General features: G+C 41.2%; 1 protein-coding gene across 1 annotated transcript in view; it reads right to left on the reverse strand.

Moving 5' to 3' along the window:
- The window catches only part of SUSD2 (sushi domain containing 2), a 307,943-nt gene that overhangs the window by 162,687 nt on the left and 121,323 nt on the right, over positions 1-23,933 (reverse strand). The window lies entirely within an intron of this gene.

Consider the following 23,933-nt stretch of genomic DNA (forward strand, 5'->3'; position numbering starts at 1 on the left):
CCCTAATCTGCCGACCGCAAAGCGCCGCCACCTACGTTATCCTTATGTACCCCTAATCTGCTGCCCCTAACACCGCCGACCCCTATATTATATTTATTAACCCCTAATCTGCCCCCTCAACGTCGCCGACACCTGCCTACACTTATTAACCCCTAATCTGCCGAGCGGACCGCACCGCTACTATAATAAAGTTATTAACCCCTAACCCGCCTCACTAACCCTATCATAAATAGTATTAACCCCTAATCTGCCCTCCCTAACATCGCCGACACCTAACTTCAATTATTAACCCCTAATCTGCCGACCGGAGCTCACCGCTATTCTAATAAATGTATTAACCCCTAAAGCTAAGTCTAACCCTAACACTAACACCCCCCTAAGTTAAATATAATTTTAATCTAATGAAATTAATTAACTCTTATTAAATAAATTATTCCTATTTAAAGCTAAATACTTACCTGTAAAATAAATCCTAATATAGCTACAATATAAATTATAATTACATTGTAGCTATTTTAGGATTAATATTTATTTTACAGGCAACTTTGTAATTATTTTAACCAGGTGCAATAGCTATTAAATAGTTAAGAACTATTTAATAGTTACCTAGTTAAAATAATAACAAATTTACCTGTAAAATAAATCCTAACCTAAGTTATAATTAAACCTAACACTACCCTATCAATAAATTAATTAAATAAAATACCTACAATTACCTACAATTAACCTAACACTACACTATCAATAAATAAATTAAATAAAATTGCTACAAATAACTACAATTACATAAACTAGCTAAAGTACAAAAAATAAAAAAGAACTAAGTTACAAAAAATAAAAAAATATTTACAAACATAAGAAAAATATTACAACAATTTTAAACTAATTACACCTACTCTAAGCCCCCTAATAAAATAACAAAGACCCCCAAAATAACAAAATGCCCTACCCTATTCTAAATTAATATTTAAAAGCTCTTTTACCTTACCAGCCCTGAACAGGGCCCTTTGCGGGGCATGCCCCAAGAAAATCAGCTCTTTTGCCTGTAAAAAAAAACATACAATACCCCCCCCCCCCCCAACATTACAACCCACCACCCACATACCCCTAATCTAACCGAAACCCCCCTTAAATAAACCTAACACTAAGCCCCTGAAGATCTTCCTACCTTGTCTTCACCATCCAGGTATCACCGATCCGTCCTGGCTCCAAAATCTTCATCCAACCCAAGCGGGGGTTGGCGATCCATCATCCGGTGGCTGAAGAGGTCCAGAAGAGGCTCCAAAGTCTTCCTCCTATCCGGCAAGAAGAGGACATCCGGACCGGCAAACATCTTCTCCAAGCGGCATCTTCGATCTTCTTGCATCCGGTGCGGAGCGGGTCCATGTTGAAGCAGGCGACGCGGATCCATCCTCTTCTTCCGTTGTCTCCCGACGAATGACGGTTCCTTTAAGGGACGTCATCCAAGATGGCGTCCCTTGAATTCCGATTGGCTGATAGGATTCTATCAGCCAATCGGAATTAAGGTAGGAAAATTCTGATTGGCTGATGGAATCAGCCAATCAGAATCAAGTTCAATCCTATTGGCTGATCCAATCAGCCAATCAGATTGAGCTTGCATTCTATTGGCTGATCGGAACAGCCAATAGAATGCGAGCTCTATCTGATTGGCAGATTAGGGGTTAATAATTGAAGTTAGGTGTCGGCGATGTTAGGGAGGGCAGATTAGGGGTTAATACTATTTATGATAGGGTTAGTGAGGCGGATTAGGGGTTAATTACTTTATTATAGTAGCGCTCAGGTCCGCTCGGCAGATTAGAGGTTAATAAGTGTAGGCAGGTGTCGGCGACGTTGAGGGGGGCAGATTAGGGGTTAATAAATATAATATAGGGGTCGGCGGTGTTAGGGGCAGCAGATTAGGGGTACATAAGGATAACGTAGGTGGCGGCGCTTTGCGGTCGGCAGATTAGGGGTTAATTATTGTAAGTAGCTGGCGGCGACATTGTGGGGGGCAGGTTAGTGGTTAATAAATATAATACAGGGGTCGGCGGTGTTAGGGGCAGCAGATTAGGGGTACATAGGGATAATGTAAGTTGCGGCGGTGTACGGAGCGGAAGATTAGGGGTTAATAATATAATGCAGGGGTCAGCGATAGCGGGGGCGGCAGATTAGGGGTTAATACGTGTAAGGGTAGGGGTGTTTAGACTCGGGGCACATGTTAGGGTGTTAGGTGCAGACATAGGAAGTGTTTCCCCATAGGAAACAATGGGGCTGCGTTAGGAGCTGAACGCTGCTTTTTTGCAGGTGTTAGGTTTTTTTCAGCTCAAACAGCCCCATTGTTTCCTATGGGAGAATCGTGCACGAGCACGTTTTTGAGGCTGGCCGCGTCCGTAAGCAACTCTGGTATCGAGAGTTGCATTTGCGGTAAAAATGCTCTACGCTCCTTTTTTGGAGCCTAACGCAGCATTTGTTTGAACTCTCGATACCAGAGTTAATTTTATGGTGCGGCCAGAAAAAAGCCCGCGGAGCGTTAACAGCCCTTCTACCGCCAAACTCCAAATCTAGGCCTAAGTGTGTTAATCATACACTGGAGGGAACCTGGGCCACAACGCTGATATTCCCGGACTTTACTGGATAACATGGGCACACTTGAGACCTGAGAAGCAGAGATACTTGATCTCCTCCAATACCACATGATAGACCTAAAGAGGCAGATACGACAAGTGGTGACTCACATAACAGCATGTTTATTGAACTCAGACTGCTCTACCCACTCATGTTACTTAAGGGAGCTGAGAGAACATAACCATGAGTCAGAGGAAAATTTTTTGATGACAAGTGAGAAATACACTACTAGGCAATCCCAGAACCCTCCGGTGAGTGTTGATAAAGAGGAGGTGAACATACAGTACACTCGACTTCACGACCCCCTAGAACACTCATGGGAATTGTGTTTCAAGGCTCCTACCCAAACAGCAACATCCAGTGTCATGACAACCCAAATTATAACACATACCATAGCACCCCAAACGCTGAATGCCGCTAAAAGTCTGCACCTAACACTATGTTGGATTGGTCTGGAGAAGTATTTGGATCCGTTCGGTTTAGCTCGTCTGGCCCATACTATTCCTCTTATGTTCACCAAGAATGTTGAATTTCTACCTACTATAATGCCCTAAATGAAAATTGGCATCGGATGAAGCTAAACTTTGTTCCGGTTTAGAGACTTGCTCCTTTAGCATGTCCACATTCAAACAGCACCATAAATGCCACTTCTGAGAATCAGTATATTCACAAAAGTATTGGAATGTATGAAGGTAATAAACCTGAGATTCTTGCTTAGTATATGCTTGCATGTTCCATATATATATATATATATATACTGGTGAGACCTAGGTTTTCTAGCCCAGCCTAATATTACTTACAGTTTAAGATCTGTTTTGTGAAGATTGTTTAATGTTTAGTGGTCTTACACTAGTTATATCCCGTTTATATGTTTTACAGCATTAGTTGATATGTTTTCCAGAATATTATTACTCCTCATTATGTTGGGAAGGCACACGTACAAGTATAGCAATAATACTGAGAATTTCCTTAAAATATTCCAATACATATACGCATTTAACCCCAAGTTGTATAGCTTAAGAGATGAAGCAGACCTTAAAGCAATAGTTATATACTTTATCTAAGCATCTATTGTTTGCCCCAAAATAGAGGTATTGACCGTTCTGTTGTCAGCGGCTGAGACAACAGGACCGAAGACTATGATACTAGTGGCAATCTGTGTTTAAATGTAATGGTAGTTGGATAAGTATTTATATATGTTTATAGGTTTGTCTTATACACGACACTCTCTAGAGCTCTCTATACACGCTACATAATAACCCTCCTTTGGGGTCCATAGTTTATATAATTTTATATACCACCACATAGTTTGTGGCATATTTTGTTCATCTGCTATAATCTACTAGTTTACATTATGCTTTCCAGTGAAGCCTTCTGTATATTCGGAGGCTTCAAAATTTTTAAGGAACACTAGCCCTCAGCTAGATATTACAAACATTAGATCCCCCCCCCCACTAAAGTTTACTGAAGTAAACAAAAGGAAAATATATCCTATAGACCTATCCCCCCAAATTACTATTTCCAATGTCTTATATAAATATCTCAACTATATTTCTGTCATGAGCGCTTCCGTTCATCGCCGTGTCGCCGCGGCTCCCGGAACTCCTCTGTGTCTCTGACGTCATGTTGCTTAGCAACATGACGCTTTCTCTCACACCCCTCTGATGACGGTTACGCTCCTGCCCTTTAAATCTCGGCGGGAGATCTGAATCTGGGCCCGTTTGTTTGTTTCCCTGGATTGTGAGTACCATATCAGTTTTATTCTTCTGTGTACCGACTTCTGCCTGCCTGACCAAGCCTCTTGCCTAATCCCTACTTGCTGATATTTGGACATTGACTTCTGCCTGCCTGACCTTGCCTGTAGCTATTACCCTTTTGCTGACACTTGGATGCCGACTTCTGCTTGCCTGACCCTGTCTTTTGCCTATACCTTTTGCTGATATTTGGATGCCGACTTCTGCCTGCCTGACCTTGCTTTGGCCTTTACCTTTAAACCTATTCTTTGTTAAACAAGACCTGCTTAAAGGGACATTTTACTTTTACAAGCTGCAAAAGAGAACTTTGCCTTTCTGTTTGTTATACACCTGCTTAAAAGGGACATTTACTTTTACAAGCTGCAAAAGAGAACTTTGCCTTTCTGTTTGTTATACACCTGCTTAAAAGGGACATTTACTTTTACAAGCTGCAAAAGAGAACTTTGCCTTTCTGTTTGTTATAAACCTGCTTAAAGGGACATTATACTTTTACAAGCTGCAAAAGAGAACTTTGCCTTTCTGTTTGTTATACACCTGCTTAAAAGGGACATTTACTTTTACAAGCTGCAAAAGAGAACTTTGCCTTTCTGTTTGTTATAAACCTGCTTAAAGGGACATTATACTTTTACAAGCTGCAAAAGAGAACTTTTCCTTTGTTTTACAAGCCTGCTAAAGAGGACCTTTTTCAGAAGCTTCAAAGTAAGAGCATTTCCTTTTTGTTCTTTGTACTACTTAAAGGGACGTTTTATCCTTTGTGGCTTTCCTGCATTCTGGAACAATATTCATTTTTGTTATCTTCTAATCTGCTTCCTGAGTGGGTCACGTCCTGGATATTTCTCAGTGTGCTAGCGTGTGCTTTCAATTCACGCTAGCAGTTGGGTTACATCCCGGATTGATTCCAGAGCGGCTGACATTACAAACGGGCCATAAAAATGGACCCCACTGAATTATCTATGGCCGTGGCTCACCAGGGACAGCTCTTGGGTTCTCATGCCACTCACTTGCAGTCTCTGGACACTAAACTTGATCAAATTACTGCTCTATTACAAAATTTGGTTGCTACCGCACCTCCCAATCCTAATCCCAATCCAAATCCGATTGAGGCATTACCTCCTCCGATTCCTAACAATCAGTCTCAGGTACAACTAAGTCCCAGGATTCCTCTTCCGGATAAATATGATGGGAATCCTGAAGAATGTAGAGGCTTTTTGAATCAATGCCGTCTTCATTTCCGAAATAGCCCTACTCTCTTTGCTACTGCCTCTTCTAGAATCACGTTTCTTATTTCCTTAATGAAAGGAAAAGCCTTGGCTTGGGTGTCACCTTTGCTAGAAAAGAATGATCCTATACTGTTGGATGTTGATACATTTCTATCTACATTCTCAAACGTATTCGATAAACCTGGAAGGTCATCCGCTGCTGAAGCAACTCTCCTGGATTTACGTCAAGGAAATCAACCAGTCTCTCAATATGCAATTGAGTTCCGCACCCTTGCCTCTGAAACCACTTGGAATCAGGGAGCACTCAGAGCCGCTTTCCGTAAAGGACTTTCTGAGCGTCTCAAGGATGAATTGGTGTATCGTGAACTTCCAGAGTCCTTAGAAGCCTTAATAAATCTCTGTATCTGTCTCGACGCCAGGTTTCGTGAACGCCAACAAGAAAAGGATAGAACACAGAGGACTGCCACTCGAACTCCTTTTCGTTTAGCTCCTCGTTTTTCTAGTCCAGTCACTCCAGCCTCTCCTACTACTGATCAGGCTGAACCCATGGAAGTAGGAAGTATAAAATTAACTGAGACTGAACGCTTAAGAAGACGGACTCTTGGCTTATGTCTGTACTGTGGCCTTAAAGGACATTTATTAAGGGATTGTCCTACTAGGCCAGTAAAAGCCAGGGCTTAACTCTAGTCCAGGGAACTGAGTTAAGCCAAAATAGTGGTCATTCCCTATACAAGAAACTCTTTGTTCCAGTAACTCTTCTAATTGGACAAAAGAAGATCTATACCCAAGCCCTAATTGATTCTGGTGCTGGAGGTGTGTTCATTGACTCTACATTTGTTTCTACTCATTCTATACCCTTACTAAAGAAGGAGTATTCCATTTCAGTCTCTACGGTCAGTGGAGATCCTTTGGGTTCTGGATACATTCAGTTTTCTACTCAACCCTTAATCCTCACCGTAGGAATACTTCATTCTGAGACAATTTGTTTCGATGTCATTCCCACTCCGCAATTTCCCATTATCTTGGGATTACCCTGGCTCCAGATTCACAATCCCATTTTTTCTTGGACTTTCGGTGAACTCACTTCCTGGGGATCTACATGCCAGACTAAATGTCTTCAAGAGATTACTAAGTTACCACTCACTATTGCTCTCACAGTTGAAACTCCGGAATCCTTACCTATGCATTACCATGACTTTGTGGATGTCTTCTCCAAAAAAGAAGCGGAACGTCTTCCTCCTCATCGCCCTTTTGATTGTCCCATTGACCTCCTTCCTGGGGCTGCCTATCCTCGAGGCAAAACATATCCACTTTCTAAACCAGAAAACATGGCTCTGGAAGAATATATAAAAGACAATCTGGCTAGAGGATTTATTCGACCCTCCTCTTCCCCTGTAGGGGCTGGTTTCTTTTTTGTGGGAAAAAAGGATGGCGGATTAAGACCCTGTATTGATTATCGTGGATTGAATCAGATTACCATCAAGAACAGTTATCCTCTGCCCCTTATTCCTGAACTTTTTACTTATCTTCAGGGAGCCACCATTTTCACCAAACTCGACCTACGTGGTGCATACAACTTGATCCGTATACGCAAAGGAGATGAGTGGAAGACTGCCTTTAACACTCGATTTGGGCATTATGAATATTTGGTCATGCCCTTTGGGCTATGCAATGCTCCGGCGGTTTTCCAGCATTTTGTAAATGAGATCTTTCGTGATTTTTTGAATATTTTTGTTATCATATACCTGGACGACATCTTAATTTTTTCTCAGAACCACCAAGATCATGTGCACCACGTCAAGAAAGTACTTCAACGTCTAAGAGAATTCCATCTGTTTGCTAAACTGGAGAAATGTTCTTTCCATCAAAAAATCATACCCTTTCTGGGTTATGTAATATCGGCATCTGGATTCGAAATGGACCCTACTAAACTTTCTGCCATTTTGGATTGGCCTAGACCTGATTCTTTGAAGGCTTTACAACGTTTCCTAGGCTTCGCCAATTATTACAGAAAGTTCATCAAGAATTTTGCTACTATTACTTCTCCTCTTACTTCTCTCACAAGAAAAGGACAAAACTGTAAAGTATGGCCGTCTGAGGCTATAGAAGCTTTTGAATCTCTCAAAGAAGCTTTTTCCTCAGCTCCTATCCTTCGTCATCCAAATCCTGAGTTTCAATTTATTCTGGAGGTGGATGCTTCCTCTGTTGCTGCTGGAGCGGTTCTGTCTCAACGAATACCAGAGACTGGAAGGATTCATCCTGTTGCTTTTTTCTCTAAAAAATTCACTCCTTCCGAATTTAACTATGACGTAGGGAATAAAGAGTTGCTTGCCATCAAGATGGCATTGGATGAATGGAGACATTGGCTGGAAGGTACTTCTTTGCCATTTACTATACTTACTGATCATAAGAACCTTCTGTATCTCCAAACAGCCAAACGACTAAATTCCAGGCAAGCACGCTGGTCCTTATTCTTCTCTCGGTTTCACTATAATTTGTCTTACATACCTGGTTCAAAAAATATTAAAGCAGACGCACTTTCCAGACAATTTCAAGATACCCCAGTTCCTGAGTCTGGTACCATTCTCCAACCTCATGAAGTCATTGCCCAGTTAACAACTTCTTGGTTACAAGAATTACAGTCCGCTCAAGAGCGTCTTCCTTTGTCCTGTAAACCTCCCAATGGTTTACTCTTTGTTCCTGAACGCCTTCGTTCCAAGATTTTATTTTGGGCTCATGATAGTCCCCTTTCTGGACATCCTGGCATCAGTATTACCACTCGAAACCTCAAACAACATGTCTGGTGGCCTACACTCTCTCAAGATGTGAAGGATTACGTCTCAGTATGCACACAATGTGCCATGAACAAAACTCCACGCCAACTTCCTTCAGGATTACTCCAACCATTGCCTATACCTCACCAGCCTTGGACTCATGTATCCATGGACTTTATTACCGATCTTCCCTTGTCCACTGGGAACAATACTATCTGGGTGGTGGTCGACAGGTTCACTAAGACGGCTCATTTTGTACCCTTGCCAGGATTACCATCTGCCAAAAGACTCTCTGAACTTTTTATTCTACATATTGTAAGAATCCATGGATTTCCTCTTGATATTGTTTCAGATAGAGGGGTACAATTCGTTTCTCGATTTTGGAGGTCACTTTGTAAACATTTTGGTACTACTATATCTCTCTCTACTTCTCACCACCCACAATCGAATGGTCAGACTGAAAGAGTAAACCAGTGTCTTGAAACATATCTTAGACATTATGTGGATCATTATCATTCTAACTGGACTTCTTACCTTCCTTTGGCTGAATTGGCCCATAATGCCCGGTACAATTCCTCCCTTCAGACTTCTCCTTTTCATGCAGCTTACGGATATCAGCCTAGGACGTTCCCTTTGCATACTTCCTCCACAGTGAATCCTGCTTCTGATCTTACAGCCCGAAGATTAACTCGACATTGGCAGAAGATACATCGTATTCTTTCTGTAACTTCTAGACGTTACAAGTTCTTTTCGGATCTTCGACGGAAAAAGGCTCCCAAATATCGCCCTGGTGATAAAGTTTGGATTTCCTCTCGATTTCTTCGCCTGAAACAACCTTCTAACAAATTGGGACCACGATATGTGGGTCCTTTCCGAATACTGGGTCAGGTATGTTCCACTGCTTATCGGGTAGCTTTACCCAAGTCTCTCAAAGTCCATCCGGTATTCCATGTTTCTCTTTTAAAACCTGTGATGATTAACAGGTATTCTAAGCCTTTTTCTAAACCTCCACCGTTATTGGTGCATGGACATCCTGAGTTTGAGATCAGCCATATTCTAGATTCCAAATTGCGGGGCAAGAAATTGTATTATCTCATTCATTGGAAGGGTTATCCAGTCACGGAACGTTCTTGGGAACCTGCTCATCAAGTAAATGCTCCAATATTGGTCAAGACCTTCCACAAGACTCATCCTGATAGACCTGGTCCTGTCCCCCGGAGGGGCCCTTGAGGAGGGGGTGCTGTCATGAGCGCTTCCGTTCATCGCCGTGTCGCCGCGGCTCCCGGAACTCCTCTGTGTCTCTGACGTCATGTTGCTTAGCAACATGACGCTTTCTCTCACACCCCTCTGATGACGGTTACGCTCCTGCCCTTTAAATCTCGGCGGGAGATCTGAATCTGGGCCCGTTTGTTTGTTTCCCTGGATTGTGAGTACCATATCAGTTTTATTCTTCTGTGTACCGACTTCTGCCTGCCTGACCAAGCCTCTTGCCTAATCCCTACTTGCTGATATTTGGACATTGACTTCTGCCTGCCTGACCTTGCCTGTAGCTATTACCCTTTTGCTGACACTTGGATGCCGACTTCTGCTTGCCTGACCCTGTCTTTTGCCTATACCTTTTGCTGATATTTGGATGCCGACTTCTGCCTGCCTGACCTTGCTTTGGCCTTTACCTTTAAACCTATTCTTTGTTAAACAAGACCTGCTTAAAGGGACATTTTACTTTTACAAGCTGCAAAAGAGAACTTTGCCTTTCTGTTTGTTATACACCTGCTTAAAAGGGACATTTACTTTTACAAGCTGCAAAAGAGAACTTTGCCTTTCTGTTTGTTATACACCTGCTTAAAAGGGACATTTACTTTTACAAGCTGCAAAAGAGAACTTTGCCTTTCTGTTTGTTATAAACCTGCTTAAAGGGACATTATACTTTTACAAGCTGCAAAAGAGAACTTTGCCTTTCTGTTTGTTATACACCTGCTTAAAAGGGACATTTACTTTTACAAGCTGCAAAAGAGAACTTTGCCTTTCTGTTTGTTATAAACCTGCTTAAAGGGACATTATACTTTTACAAGCTGCAAAAGAGAACTTTTCCTTTGTTTTACAAGCCTGCTAAAGAGGACCTTTTTCAGAAGCTTCAAAGTAAGAGCATTTCCTTTTTGTTCTTTGTACTACTTAAAGGGACGTTTTATCCTTTGTGGCTTTCCTGCATTCTGGAACAATATTCATTTTTGTTATCTTCTAATCTGCTTCCTGAGTGGGTCACGTCCTGGATATTTCTCAGTGTGCTAGCGTGTGCTTTCAATTCACGCTAGCAGTTGGGTTACATCCCGGATTGATTCCAGAGCGGCTGACAATTTCCTTTCCCCTATATGTTCTCATATAACACTACTATTCCTTGTATTTTAATAAGCTATGTATTACACAACACTAATATTCCCAAATACAGGGAGTGCAGAATTATTAGGCAAGTTGTATTTTTGAGGATTAATTTTATTATTGAACAACAACCATGTTCTCAATGAACCCAACTCATTAATATCAAAGCTGAATAGTTTTGGAAGTAGTTTTTAGTTTGTTTTTAGTTATAGCTATTTTAGGGGGATATCTGTGTGTGCAGGTGACTATTACTGTGCATAATTATTAGGCAACTTAACAAAAAACAAATATATACCCATTTCAATTATTTATTTTTACCAGTGAAACCAATATAAAATCTCAACATTCACAAATATACATTTCTGACATTCAAAAACAAAACAAAAACAAATCAGTGACCAATATAGCCACCTTTCTTTGCAAGGACACTCAAAAGCCTGCCATCCATGGATTCTGTCAGTGTTTTGATCTGTTCACCATCAACATTGCGTGCAGCAGCAACCACAGCCTCCCAGACACTGTTCAGAGAGGTGTACTGTTTTCCCTCCTTGTAAATCTCACATTTGATGATGGACCACAGGTTCTCAATGGGGTTCAGATCAGGTGAACAAGGAGGCCATGTCATTAGATTTTCTTCTTTTATACCCTTTCTTGCCAGCCACGCTGTGGAGTACTTGGACGCGTGTGATGGAGCATTGTCCTGCATGAAAATCATGTTTTTCTTGAAGGATGCAGACTTCTTCCTGTACCACTGCTTGAAGAAGGTGTCTTCCAGAAACTGGCAGTAGGACTGGGAGTTGAGCTTGGCTCCATCCTCAACCTGAAAAGGCCCCACAAGCTCATCTTTGATGATACCAGCCCAAACCAGTACTCCACCTCCACCTTGCTGGCGTCTGAGTCGGACTGGAGCTCTCTGCCCTTTACCAATCCAGCCACGGGCCCATCCATCTGGCCCATCAAGACTCACTCTCATTTCATCAGTCCATAAAACCTTAGAAAAATCAGTCTTGAGATATTTCTTGGCCCAGTCTTGACGTTTCAGCTTGTGTGTCTGGTTCAGTGGTGGTCGTCTTTCAGCCTTTCTTACCTTGGCCATGTCTCTGAGTATTGCACACCTTGTGCTTTTGGGCACTCCAGTGATGTTGCAGCTCTGAAATATGGCCAAACTGGTGGCAAGTGGCATCTTGGCAGCTGCACGCTTGACTTTTCTCAGTTCATGGGCAGTTATTTTGCGCCTTGGTTTTTCCACATGCTTCTTGCGACCCTGTTGACTATTTTGAATGAAACTCTTGATTGTTCGATGATCACGCTTCAGAAGCTTTGCAATTTTAAGAGTGCTGCATCCCTCTGCAAGATATCTCACTATTTTTGACTTTTGTGAGCCTGTCAAGTCCTTCTTTTGACCCATTTTGCCAAAGGAAAGGAAGTTGCCTAATAATTATGCACACCTGATATAGGGTGTTGATGTCATTAGACCACACCCCTTCTCATTACAGAGATGCACATCACCTAATATGCTTAATTGGTAGTAGGCTTTTGAGCTTATACAGCTTGGAGTAAGACAACATGCATAAAGAGGATGATGTGGTCAAAATACTCATTTGCCTAATAATTCTGCACTCCCTGTACTTATATATTCTCATCGTTAACAGCCCTAGAGTGGCTATTAATTATTTATATAAAGCTGAACTTATGTTTAAGAGAGTCATATCTTACCTCTATGCTATAAGGTACAAGATGTATATTGTAGAATTTATTTTATCATTGTGTTGACTAAGCTCAAAATACTGTACCATGACTGCCCATCGCTGCCCAGCAGTGAAACAGTTAATTAGGTAACCACACCCTGCAGTTAGAAAAGACTACACAGTGCAGACAGCAAGGTAGTTCCCTTATTAACTGTTTTACTTCTGGGCTGCTAACAAAATGTGGTCTTACAGGGAACACTACTATATTGTAACTTTGCTTCTTTTGGAATATTATATAACCTCAATTAAAATAAATATAAAAAAAAACAAAAACGGGGGGCGGAGCTTGGCCACGCAGGCGAATGGCTGTGCATTGAGTAAGCTCCTGAACTCTTTGGCAATAAAACCACATAAATATGGCAATTCCCTTACTTTTTTAATTTCAGCTTTGGGGGATAACTTGGTTTAATAATCTGCCTGACAGGCTAATAACATTTCAACCTGCTTACCCTCTTTTGGTTCAATCGGAAAGACCACGGACAGTGTGAGCCTGTACTGGCACGCAGCCTGGGGCCTGTAATATCAGAGGCGCTGTGGATGCTGAAGGCTATAGCAAGTCAGACGGAGCCAGACGGTTAGTTAAGTGAGGCACGGAAGGATCCTCTTACACTCTCTGCAGCCGGGTAAGACATCTAATAAAAGCCCGCTCTATACAAACGCTGCACGACATAATCCCTGCCGCCCTTGCTGCGCGATAGGCGCATACATACATCTAGGCCCCAGCTGTACAACTTTGGCGGTGACTGAAACACAACAAAAGAGACTCTTCACACGGCAAGCGCATACTACCAACTCAGCCTTGCCAACTCCGTCGCATCCACGGAGTGAAGTAAAGTGCAGCCCATCACCCTACTGGCTCACGTTTACCGCGCCAGCATATAAAATAAACACAACATAAATAAAGAAATATAATACCGGTGTTTAACCTGGGTAGACCCTGGTAGTTAACTGAAATATCATTGCTGTCATTTGTTTTTTTTTTTTGTTTTTTTTTTTTGCATTGGTGTTTGGGACATTTTTTCTCAGGATATCACTTGGTCTACTGTGAGTCTGTTGCATCTTAGGCAGACGGTTAGAGGGAGGAGGGGTGAGAGGAGGCCCAGATAAATTACCTGCATGTTAACAAAGCAGGCTATACAACTACACACATAAGGGAAATACCATCACAGCATAATAAACGCTGACAAACATTCCTTGTGCTATACCAACATAAGAGAAAATAAAGGAATAAAGCATAGGTGAAACAGAAAGAAAAACAACAAAGGGAGAAGAAAAATAAAGACAATAAAAAAAAAAGGGAAACCAAACAAACAACCAAATAATAATAAAAAGTAAAGACACTACAAACAGCACAAATAAAGGCTGATTGGTGGTTTTCATATTGCAATAACTGGGTTGACAGGCAGACTGCCACAGCAGATATAATATCTTCAAGCAGGGGTCTACTCAGATATGCCTTGTAAGAAACATCTTAATAAATCAGATAAAGGCACTCCAGTTCGCACCCTGAGTGGGTACTTAAAGCAGGCTGAACAGACCATTCCAGCGCACGCAGGTGACATGGAATCTGCTCACAACACTACTCAACCACCCCTGCAAATAACAGACATGCAGACCGGACATCATATAACAAGAGAGGACCTGCAGCATTTATCTTCAAAGGAGGACATTAGGAATGCAGTCAAGGAAATGCGTGACATGTTTAATGATCTCAAAAAGGACATCAATCTACTGGACACTAGAGTGTCACAATCTGAGACAAAACAAGCTGAAACCACCAACTCAGTCACTCAGATGCAACTAGAAATCCAGCAACAATCCGAAACCATACAATTTTTATCTGAAAAAATAGAGGATTTGGACAACAGGGGGCGTCGCAATAACCTTCGAATCAGAGGTGTGTCCGAGACAATTCATCCCCCAGCAATTGAAGGATACTTGCAAAGTTTATTTCGTACACTCAAAAGCACACCAATGTCCCCTGATTTACCATTGGAACGCGCCCACAGGGCCTTACGGGCAAAGCCACCCCCTAAAGCTCCTCCTAGAGACATAATAGTCCGCTTTTTAAATTTTAAAGACAAAGAAGAGATACTTCAATGTGCACGCACTAAACAACCAGTTCGACATGCAGGGGAGGACCTACAGATCTTCTCTGACCTTTCACCGACTACCTTGATGAGAAGAAGGGAATTGACTCCCATTACGACACAGTTGAGAGCCAACAAGATTCCATATAGATGGGGATTTCCTGTATCCATTATCGCCACCCGGAATAACAAAACAGCAATTTATCGCCCAGGTGCTGATGCTCAGACCTTTCTGGACACCTTGCTTGTAGTTGGTGACAAACCACCGCAGAACGCGGTTTCAGAAGGAAATGTCCCGATCCCAAGACAACGGGGGGAAACATCAACATGTACAGCCTGATGGAACAGATTGACAAGCTACTTACATGATATGGTCTTGTATCCTTTTCTTTTTGAGTTAGTGTTCTGAGGGGTGATGGTACCCCTTTTCATTGGGACACGCAATATATATTGACTCAAGACTAGACAATGTTTCTGTGTTACTATGTTTATTGGAAGGTTGCTTTCATTCAAAGTTTACATATGTTTCTGTTCTGTGTCGGTGACACGGAAAATATTATGCAATAATGTTAAGGTTTAGAAGTGTTTATGTTTTGCTCAGTTAGGTATTTTCTCTTAAACTAAGTTATAATATATTGCCAAGTTTCCCCTGTCTGCCCTTCCTTTACTCTCCCTTCCCCCTATCTGACCCCTAACCTTCCCTCTTGCCCCCTTCCCACTTTCCCCTCCCTTACTCCCTCTATTAACTATTTCCCCCCCTCCCACTCCCCCTTCCTATCCATCTTTCCTCTCTACTCTGCCTTCCTACTCCTTCTCCTTTCCCTCTCATTCTCCCACCTCTCCCTCTCCTCCTCACCTCCCTCCCCAACTTTCCCTCATTACCCTCCCTTCCTTCTCTCCCTCAACCTCCCCTCCTTCCTCTTACTCTTCTCCCCTCCCCATCATTTCCCCTCTTCCCTCTCCCCTTATGCCCCTCTCCCTTTTACCCCCTTTTCCCCTCCTCTCCATCCTTTTCCCTTTCCTTTTCCTTCACTCCTTTTTTCTTCCCTTCGCCCTTTTCTCTTCCCTCCCCTTGCACTTTACCCTTCCTCCCATTCCCCCTCCTCACCTCTACCCTTTCTTTCCTTCCCCTTTCTTTTCTTCTCCCTCTCCCCCCCCCCCTCATCCTTTATCACTCCTTCCTTTTTCGTCTTCACTCTCCTCCTTTCAGCTACTCTTTCCCTTCTTTCTCTCCCGCTGCACCCTCTTTCCCTCGTCTTTCACCCATGTTGCCATACTCAAACTGCTTTCGGGTTCTAGGTGTTCCTGGATCCTGGAAAATTTAAATAATATGTTAATGATTTTATTTGCCAAAGGATTACTCTCCCTACTTTACCTCCCCTTCTGCACGAGCGGTTCATCTTAACAGCTCGGGTAGTTGTTGTTTCTTTCTTTTGGAGGTTCTTACTTCTCTTACATTCAAAGTCCAATCTTTATTTCTTCTTACTATCTGAATATTCTTAGACTATACCTTTTTTCTTTTCTTTCTTTTCAGAGATTTGTATACAGTTCTAACGCCCTTTTTTTTTTTTTTTTTTTTTTTCTCCCTTCCCAATTCCCATCCCTCCCCTACTTTCCCTAAGCAAAGATGGCTCAATCGCAGCGTAGATTCAATCTACATAGTCTCAATCTCACCACAATAAATGCAAAAGGCCTTAATGACCCGGGTAAGAGATCGATAGCAATGCGGGAGCTCAGTAAAACACACAGTCACGTTATTTTCCTTCAAGAGACTCATTTTCGTAAGGGCAAAGAACCAAAATGGAACCCTAGACATTACCCCACGGCAGTATTTGCCTCAGGAAATACTAAAAAATGCGGGGTGGGTATCCTAGTACACCATTCTGTTCCCTTACAAATCACCCATGTAGAGAAGGACCCTGACGGTAGATTTCTACTCCTGATAGGCACACTCTATGAACACCCTCTGACGTTAGTCACATTCTACGCACCAAACTTAGAACAACACCGCTTTATGAAAAAACTATCAAAAATCCTCCTGGATTTAGCTAAAGGCCCGGTCTTCTTATCAGGAGATCTTAATACGCCACTCGAAGCAAGTATAGACACATCTAATGGTTCGACAAGCATTCCCAATAAAACTATCAAATCTATCAAGGTAACCTTAGCAGACTTACAATTACATGACGTTTGGAGAACAATTCATCCGACAGATAAAGATTACACATATTTCTCACCACCTCATAACAAATATTCTCGTATAGATTACTTTCTGTTTGACTCAATTGGACTGGACATGGTTAGTAAATGCACGATAGGCCCAATTACATGGTCAGATCATGCCCCTATTACCTGTCACATACAATGGCCTGACATTCCCCCTACAGCTTACATTTGGAGGTTGGATGAACTCCTCTTAGAGAACCCAGATGTAAAAGCAGACGTCCAGAAATCCCTTTCAGACTATCTATCACACAATGATCCCTCTCATACATCACTCACATCCTTTTGGGAGGCCCACAAATGTGTAATTCGCGGAATTTTCCTCAAACATAAGGCACGCTTGATCAGAATGCAAAACCAGAAACACAAACAGCTCTTAGATAGTGTTACGCAACTTGAGTCTGTACATAAACGTGACCCTACTGATAGAGAGGTTTGTAAGTCCCTAGAGGACGCTAAAAAACAACTCCGTGTACACCAGTTTGAGGTTTTGCACCGTAAGATGCTAGCCACAAAACAACACTATTACGAAGGGGGCAACAAGCCAGGCAAGCTATTAGCTAGAAGCATACGCAGGCAGCAACTAAAATCATATATTCATTACATTCAGGGCACAGATGGCACAATGCTGAGAGGCAGCAAGCAGATAGCAAACTCCTTCCATGACTATTATAATAAGTTATACAATATCTCTCCCATGCAGGAAGGCGAGCATCTGACCGATGCTATGTCACACAAACAGGCGTTGATAGATGACTACCTGGCCTCATTAGGCCTCTCACAACTAGACGATGAAGACAGGGACTCCCTTGATGCCCCTATTTCCATAGAGGAACTCTCCCAGGCAATAAGAGATTTCCCTGGTGGGAAGAGCCCTGGCCCAGATGGGTTTACACCCAAGTATTACGGGACTTTTCTGGAGACTTTGGGTCCACATATGTTGACACTATTTAATTCACTTATGCATAATCCCACGCTTACTGGGTCGTTATTGGAAGCTCATATTGCGGTTATACCCAAACCGGGCAAACCTCCTACTTCCCCTGCCAATTTCCGCCCTATCTCGCTACTCAATGCGGATGTGAAGGTCTTCGCTAAGATATTGGCGAGGAGACTCAATAGGTTCCTCCCTGTCTTGGTCGATTCCGACCAGGTTGGTTTCATACCTGGTCGGGAAGCGCGAGATAATACTAACAAAGTGATTCAGCTGATCAGCCACGCTCAAAATGTAGGCATCCCACTGGTTCTTTTCTCGACCGACGCGGAGAAGGCCTTCGACCGGGTCGATTGGCTTTTTCTGCGTCGAGTCATGAAGGCGATGAATTTTGGCGAATCCTTCATAAACATGACTTTCGCTCTTTATTCGAAACCAAATGCTCGGATACGGGTAAATGGCACGCTGTCGGACGCTTTTAATATTACAAATGGGACCAGACAGGGGTGCCCCCTGTCGCCGCTTCTCTTTGCGCTCTCTATTGAGGCGCTAGCGCAAACTATTAGAAGGAACCCAATGATCACGGGAGTTAGTGTGGGCGATGTTGAAATTAAGCAGGCGCTCTATGCGGATGATATCCTGTACACCCTCACTAATGCGGAAACCTCGGTCCCTGAACTACTGCGCGAATTAGAACGGTATGGGAAACTTTCAAACTTTCACCTAAATTTATCTAAGTCCGAGATGCTAAACATTAATACTCCCAGAGAACATATCCAGTCCTTGGCGTTAAGCCATAACATTTCTATGGCTCCTTTCAAATTAAAATACCTGGGGATATTTCTGTCCGCTAGTCCGACTGATTTATTCAAAGACAATTATCTCACATTAAAAAGGGAATTAACTAACGATATGTCATCCTGGAAAAATAAAATGCTATCGTGGCTGGGAAAGATCAGCTTAATTAAAATGAATATTTTGCCGCGCATATTGTATATAATGCAAACAGTTCCTATTACTCTACCTAGCGATTTCCTAATGCAACTACAACGTTCTTTGGAGCAGTTTGTATGGCATGGCACGAGACCTAGGGTCTCTAGGAGGACTCTATACCTTCCTCGTGAGAGGGGGGGGCTGGGGTTCCCTGATCTGTCCAAATATAGACGAGCCATACTCTTGCAAAGACTAATTGAGTGGTCTCGAAATACGCCACATAAACAGTGGGTAAGGCTCGACAGTCAAATTTTCAAACGACGCAACGTAGGTGCTATGGCATGGATTCCTGCACCAAATCGACCCAAGCTAATTCATAAATATCACTTATCTCTTACAACCTTCCAGGAGTGGGATAGACTGATTGCCACTAGCACTCATATTTCATCGACCTATTCCCCAATGATCCCGATTATAGAAAATCCTGAACTCCCGTATCATGTACTGGGCTCCCGGCTGGGCTCTAACTACAGTCTCCGTGATGGAATATTGCATTTCGCTCTTGATACGGGGAGGCTGCGGTCGAGGACTGAGTTGATTGAGCGTCATGGAGAGCTCTTTCAATCGTGGCTCAGATATCATCAGTTATCGCACTATCTGAGATATCACAAAAACAGGGGGGATTTTAATAGAGAGCTCACTCCGTTTGAGGCTCTTTGTGTGGATCTTACCCCTCCTAGGCGGCTGATATCTAAAGTTTATAAACTCCTGCTCTTGCCGCCGGGGGTACAGCTACCTACGTATACATTGATGTGGTGTAATGATTTTAACAATATAATAGATGAGGAAGATTGGATTAAAGCGTTTACTTTGACAAAACGATCTTCTGTCTCGGCGGTTGTACAGGAAATCCACCTTAAACTATTGACTAGGTGGTACTACACCCCGGCGAAATTGCATAGGCTCTTCCCAGCGGCGAGCTCATTGTGTTGGAGGGGTTGTGGTGACCCCGGCACGCTCCTTCATATTTGGTGGGCATGCCCCAGGTTGCAGGATTATTGGACAGCTGTGCTTGAGACCATGTCGCGTAGGCTACAGATCACTATCCCTAATACACCTGAGACTTTGCTACTCTTGCGCTTACCTAAGATCAGGGATGAACCCACTAGGGCCCTTATGCTGATCATGCTTACTGGTGCCAAAAGGCTTGTTCCTCGGGGGTGGAAATCCTCCCGGGTTCCCACCCTTGACGAATGGCAGTCCTCGGTAGAGAACTTGTTGAGTCTGGAGAAACTACATTACATAAAAATCAAAAAGTTAGCAATACACAAGATGATGTTAGCAATATGGAAGGACACGGCACCTTAATGTTCATTTGTGAGCTAGCTGACATCCACTTTACACTCGCTTTACATGTGGTTGCCCTCTGTGACCCAGAATAAGAGATATCCCTCCTTGTCACTTTCCCTGGATGACCCCCCCCCCCCCTCCCCTTCCCTTTTTTTTTTTTTTTTTTTTTTTTTTTTTTTTCCCCCCCCACCTCTTGTGGGGTATACTCTTTAATTTCTCTTGATCTGTTCTTCAGTCTTTCAGTCTTTCTTTTGTCTGAACACTTTTGAGCTTACCACCTGTTTTGTGGGCTCATATTGGATATGCATATTACGAAATCTTTATATGTCTTTAATCCACTAAAACTGTAAAATTAACAAGCTTTATCATTTCGATTAGACCCAAGGACTAATACAGACTTTTACCACTCTAAGACCAAAACACTCAACTTCTTTGTCAGGTGGAATTTTATTGCATCACCTTTGTATGTTTTCTCCCCCCCCTGTTCAGGGAATTGCATTGTGTAATGCTGTCTTTTTTCTTTTGCTATATTGGTGATGTATTTCTTTTTTTTTCTTCAATAAAGCTTGTTTGAAAACAAAAAAAAAAAAAAAAAAAAAACAAAAAAAAAAAACGTATATCTAGTGGCCTATTTATTAATGTGCAAGCGGACATGATACAATGTAGTGAATCATGTCCTCCGCACATCGATAAATGCTGATAGCATACGCTGTTGGCATTTATCATTGCACCAGTTTTTACTATAATATGTATTTAAAGGGACACTGTACCCAAAATTTTTCTTTTGTAATTCAGAAAGAACATGCAATTTTAAGCAACTTTCTAATTTACTCCTATTATCAATTTTTCTTTGTTCTTTTGCTATCTTTATTTGAAAAAGAAGGCATCTAAGCTTGTTTTGGGTTTAGTACTCTGGACAGCACTTTTTTATTGGTGAATAAATTTATCCACCAATCAGCAAGGCCAACCCAGGTTGTTCACCAAAAATGGGCCGGCATCTAAACTTACATTTTTGCATTTCAAATAAAGATACCAAGAGAATGAAGAACATTTGATAAAAGGAGTAAATTAGAAAGTTGCTTAAAATGTCATGCTCAATCTGAATTACGAAAGAAAAAATTTGGGTACAGTGTCCCTTTAAATTCTTGTGGTGACTTTAAAAAACACTTCATAGAAAAAACTAGAAAGTCCCGGCCACTGTTTTATATGAAATACTGATATCACGAACACAAAGTTATAGATTACAAGTGGAAAGCTAAATAACGTTTTTGCTTGCACGCTAACTGCACTAAAAGTAAAAATTTATTGCGGGTGGGTTAGTATTCGCATTACAAGATACAGATATTGTGATTTCGCTAATCTATTCTGCCCATAATCTTCTTTGGGGCTCACTGTTAAAAACCTTAAATTTTTCGCTCACACATTATCCTGACATTGCATTAGACCAACTGCGCTAAACCAGAAGTGAGTTATGAATACTTTACATTCCAATGTTCTTCAAATAGAAGAAAATGTTCTTTTTATTTTAAAATATATATTTCTTTATATATATGAATATTTTTTAAATATCTCTCTATACCTATATATCTATATCAATATATACATATATATATATATATATATATATATATATATATATATATATATATATATATATATATATATATATATATATATAGATTGATAGATAGATAGATAGATAGATAGATAGATAGATAGATAGATTGATAGATGATTGATTGATTGATAGATATATAGATAGATATATAGATAGATAATAGATAGATATTGTATATAGAAATATCTATTTTAAAATAAAAAGTTAAACAGTTTCTATGTGAAAAACATTGAAATGTAAAGTATTTCTATTTGAAACACATTACAAATGAATAAAATGTATGTGTGTATATGTACATGTGTGTGTGTCCAAAATGTCCAGTGACTCTTCTCTCAACCATATGTTATAAAAATGTACTGCGCCTAAAATTGTGCGCATATACTGTGTCTGGATGTATAAATTCAAAACAAAATTGTCTACATAAAACCAAAATTGGCTTTCTATATACACACTCACAGTACATTTTATAAAGATTTCTGACTTTAAAGTCTGAGAATTTTGCATTGCTAATGTGGGCTAAAAAATATGGTTTTATCGGTGGGTTTGGGGACTCTAGCTTAATTCCTTAAAGGTATATCTATTTCTACAGTTTATTTGTTTATTTAAATGGAGATTATGTGCTTTTTGTTATTTCTTTTTTTTAGAAGAGCAAAATAAAAATACAGTTTTTAAAAACTGTATAAAGCATTCACAGTTATTACTGTGTATATTTTGTGTGTGAGCATGTATGTGTGCACACGTGTAGTGTTCTGTGCATGCATATGAGTGTTCACATATGTGGTGTGCGTGCATATGAGTGTGTGTATGTGTGTCGTGAGTGCGTGCATATGAGTATGTGTGGTGTGCGTACATATGAGTGTGTGTGTATGTGTGGTGTGCCTGCATACAAGTGTATGTACATGTGTGGTGTGCCTGCATATGAATGTGTGTGTATGTGTGGTGTGCATGCATATGAGTGTTTGTGTGGTATGCATGCATATGAGTGTGTGTGTATGTGTGGTGTGCCTGCATACAAGTGTATGTACATGTGTGGTGTGCCTGCATATGAGTGTGTGTATGTGTGGTGTGCATGCATATTTGTGTTTGTGTGGTGTGCATGCATATGAGTGTATGTACATGTGTGGTGTGCCTGCATATGAGTGTGTGTATGTGTGGTGTGCATGCATATGAGTGTGTGTATGTGTGGTGTGCATGCATATGAGTGTTTGTGTGGTGTGCATGCATATGAGTGTATGTACACGTGTGGTGTGCCTGCATATGAGTGTGTGTATGTGTGGTGTGCATGCATATGAGTGTTTGTTTGTGTGGTGTGCATGCATATGAGTGTATGTGTGGTGTGCGTATGTGTGGTGTGTGTGCATATGAGTGTGTGTGCATATACAGTAAGTGTGTGTGCATGTGTGGTGTGCGTGCATCTTGAGTGTTTGTATTTGTGGTGTGCGTGCATAATAGTGTGTATTTGTGCAGTTTGCATGCATATGAGTGTGCGTGCATGTGTGGTGTGCGTGCATATGAGTGTGTGTATGTGGTGTGATTCCATATGAGTATATATATTTGTATGTATGCACACAGAGCATATACCTTGTAACCCTTTTTAAATATTTTTATAAATATTAAAATGATATATTATTATTAAAAAGTGTATATATGTGTGCAATACTTTATTTTAATGTGTTCTGCGCAACTTTTTTTTTTTTTTAACCCTTACAGTTTACAGGTCTCAGGTTGCGCTAAATATTCTAGTGCAGTTTAAGCTTGCACTTGAGTGCAAACTATTACTTTCAACTTGTAATACCAGCACAAAATAGAGCATTTGCGATATTTATTAAAAGTATAGGCTTCTCTTGAGTGAAGCTGCGTGCTCTAAACTTTCTCAGGTTTATGCGCTTTACCATGCACTTGTAATATCAAAGTCGCGTGCTAATGGTAGTGTGGTCTAGCGATATTGGTTATCACGCCTGCGCTTTCTTTACAGCACCACTTGTAATCTGGCCCAAAATCTTCTATCTAAAAAAAGAATAAAACATGGAAAAAAAGCAAAAATACACTGTTTTTAAAATCACAACACGATTTTAAATAAATATTTTAGCATTATGCAATAAAATGCATATAAATAAAACATTGAATTTACATGAATCTCCACAGCTACTACAGGTTTAAAAGTATATTTATTTATTAATTAACAAATAGAGATTGCAGACATAATTATTATTATTATTATCGGTTATTTGTAGAGTGCCAACAGATTCCGCAGCGCTACGCTACATAATGAATATATAGGCGTGCTG

The sequence above is a fragment of the Bombina bombina genome, chromosome 2, assembly GCF_027579735.1.
Source record: "Bombina bombina isolate aBomBom1 chromosome 2, aBomBom1.pri, whole genome shotgun sequence".
In the NCBI taxonomy this organism is placed as follows: Eukaryota; Metazoa; Chordata; class Amphibia; order Anura; family Bombinatoridae; genus Bombina; species Bombina bombina.